The sequence below is a fragment of the Aulonocara sp. 'chitande type north' Nkhata Bay genome, linkage group LG5, assembly GCF_057382095.1.
Source record: "Aulonocara sp. 'chitande type north' Nkhata Bay isolate Kocher_YH1m ecotype deep benthic linkage group LG5, A_spYH_male_GT1.1, whole genome shotgun sequence".
NCBI lineage: Eukaryota > Metazoa > Chordata > Actinopteri > Cichliformes > Cichlidae > Aulonocara > Aulonocara sp. 'chitande type north' Nkhata Bay.
The window spans coordinates 12,886,834-12,890,484 of NC_141348.1; positions in this window are offsets into that span (position 1 = coordinate 12,886,834).

Here is a 3,651-nt window from a genome sequence, read left to right on the forward strand (position 1 = left end):
GTCTCATATTGGTAATGGAAACCTGCAAGTGTTGACACTAAACAGGAACAGATGCTGCTCCAAAAAGGTTTTGAGGGGCTCAAATAGGAAGCAGAGTCATGCTGGTGTTAAGCCCAAGGGGGATCACATCATCTTGCACTGGTAAAGCTGCCTGGTCAACATCAACACCCTCAACATCTCAGATGTTTCATGCTCAAAACAAAGGTTGGTTCATTTTCCAGGATGACACCCTGCTTGATATACAATAAGCACATCCTGAGAAACGTGGGGAGAAACGTTAACAAATTTTCAATGTTTTTAACAGTTGTACCATTTATTTTGCTCTAAGTCTACAGGAAGCAATTTAAATACATTTATTTTAGAGCTTCTGTCCCAGCACAGGCCTAATAAAAGTTTGTTCTTCATGAAAACAATCCTTCAATGCCCTAAGCCTGCTTAGATGTAATGCTTTGCATTCTTTAGTATGAGTGACCTCGGAATATGGAAATTTCTCCCAGGCTCGTTTCATCCAACCCATTCACCACCACTGCTTTCAGTTTGAGGCTGCTTACCTTCGAATCTGCTCAGACACCGTAAAACTACTATAATGCCTCACAGTGGCAAGCTGTAATATTGGAATAGTTGGAGTATTACATGGTTTACAAGTTGTTATATCAGCATAGTATTGTATTTTATCCATCACTTTCTAACAAAAATAATACAATTTTATTTAGGTAGCACCAAATCACAACAGCACTCAACCCTAAAATCCCCAATCAGACGAACTCCTATGAGGTAGCACTTGGTAACAGTGGGAAGGAAAAACTCCCGTTAAACAGGAAGAAACCTCCAGCAGAACTAGGCCAATGGACGAACAGCCATCTGCTATACAAAGGTGAAGGTGAAGGTAAGGAGCAAGCTGATAATCTATTGCTTAGGTTAGATCAACCTTTTTATTGATCACCAAGAAGAACAAGTAAGCTACAACTTTCAAGTTAGTTGGACTAACTGCTTGGGTACAGTTTGTTTTATAAAAAAAAGTCCCAATTTCAAGGCAGAAATGTATCATAGTACTGAGTGCTCATGTCTTCTAGCGTAGTGTTTCCCAACCACTGTGCCCGTGAGAAATGATCAGGTGTGAGTAACAGGCAGAACAATTACATTCTCTTCCACTAGAGGGCAGTGCAATTTCTTCCTCCAATTAAATGGGTTGCCAACTGCCAGTAGAACAGAAGAAGACGAAGAAGAAGAAATGACATAATAGTCATGCCAAGAGTGAAGCAACGCAGCACGCAATATCAATAGATAATCATTTGAAAAGAGAAGTAGTCAGTTTGACCTGGGTCCTAGAGAAAATTTTGACCCAAATGAAGGCCCTAGCATGAGTAGTGGTCAAAAGAAAGCAAAAAAGGGACAGGTCAAGCCAATTCCGCTATACCTGGTGCATAGAGAAACATTATCAAGATGCTTTTTGTGACATTTCTGTTTGGTCGTGTGCTGTGTGATTTTTCTAAAGTGAAATATGTGCCGTGGCTCCAAAAGGTTCGGAATCACTGTTCTAGCAGATGAAAAACACAATTTCAACATTTTCAAAATGTGAAGAGCTTACTTTGCAACGCAGTCTATAAAATGGCTTTGCATGAAGCAAAAACATTTACCATATGTTAATGCGCAAAACCACCACTGGTCACAAGATGCTGGTGAAAAAAAATCCAAACATTGCTGGATTTTACTGCCATTCAAAAAGCATCAGCTTCTATCTTAAATCTTTCTATTTGCCAGGTTCTTCTCCAATAAGCACACTGGTGGTTACTTCAGAAGTTACTGCTAAAGTTTTCAACTCATCTGCACGTCATACCAGTTTTCTCAGTGTTTGGTTTTAGTACGCAATGATCTCACTAAGCTTGAAAAACAGGTTATATGAGCACACTGAATCAGTCATTTTTGTAAATATCTTAAAAATCACAAGTGCACTGCTATTATATATTTTTTATGTTGAACCTATAAATATTTTTTCTGTATTGTTTTCATTCATGTTTACATGCCCATGCTTTTATTTTTGTTTATATGCAAACTGCTACATGCCTATGTATGTAAACTTCAAAAACCTTTAATGAGTGAGGAATTCTGTAAGTCTACAAATAAAAATTACAAAATATCCATGACAAAAAAGCAAATACTGAAAGAACCTGAAGGAACAAAAAGTAAAAAGGGAGGCCAAACTACAGTAATATATATATATATATATATATATATATATATATATATATATATATATATATATATATATATATATATATATCTTCAGGGATTTTAACATAATTTCAAAAAAGCAATTCCCCTCACCATGCCTCTCTGGCTCCTTGCCCTAAGCTTGAAAGACAGAGAAATGGTGTCCCTATGACGGCAACAATTGATGTCTGATCAAAGAGAAAAAGTTCTAAAACTCTTTCCCACAAATAAGATGACAACAGAGTCAGCCGTTTTTTATCGAGTTTCTATTTTAGTCGTGTCAAAGTGCCAAATAAAACAATTTTCGGGCAAGGCATTAGAGAGCATCTGCGGCACATTACTCCATCATGGTGATGATTATCAGTGGCATTTCTCATATCAAATCCACGATCTTTAACAATCACAACAGCCATGTTTCTATATTTAACATAGACTGTCCACTGTGGTTTTTGCTGATACATTTTATGCCCAAGTTCTTATTTCTGATTTTGTCAGTTGAATGCAATAGAAATACAACAGTGAGTGAGACAGAGCTTTGGGGGGTTTTGGAAGCAATATTACACTCAAATCCCTAGGGCACCACAGACTTACTGTGCTCATATACTGCACTGTAAACATAATAAGAAAAATAAATTAGTCTCAGAACTTCACAAACACTAATTGTTACATGAAACTGATTTTCATTAAATGAAATTGACTGTAATGTTTATACCATATTCACTATTGTTTCCCATCTTAACAGCTTCCTCTCTTCTGACACAGGAGACTGTTTGCAGTTATGTTGTCAGCTACAGAATGCATGTAATATAGATTTGGACAGTACAATGTGGAGAAGATATAAGACTGAGAAATAAGGATTTTTGCATTATGGGATTAGGGAGGCTGTCACTTATTTGAGAAAGCAATGCTGTGGATTTTTCTATTCTGCTCTCATCAGCCAATGTCATCAAATTCGACAATGTTTCATGTGTTACTGCAAAAACTGTGATTTGTAAAGCACTGTTAGTGACTTAACAATAGTTAGCAGTACTGATTTGTCTGTTAGTCCTTAATCTACCCTAATCGCAACTGAAATATCTAAATAGCTATATCCCAGATTGCCCACAAATGTCATACGAATTATTCATGATCACCAAAGGATGATTCCTGCTTCATAAAACCTTCAAAAACTTTCACTTCCTTATGCACCAACATGACATACTATAAAATTTGCAGCAAACATTCTTTGCTCACCTCAAAATTAACCCAAAATGACTTTTCATTTAGCACCATTACCATGTCAAATTTGTAATTTCAAAATTTCAAGATAACTGCAAAGCGAGTAGGTTTTTCTGCAGAATAGCTAATGCTACTGTGCATTGCCATAATAAGCACGATAGCGTCCTGACAATGGTAATTTGCCCAAGCAACAGTGGAGCTAAGTACAGACCCAACTGTAAA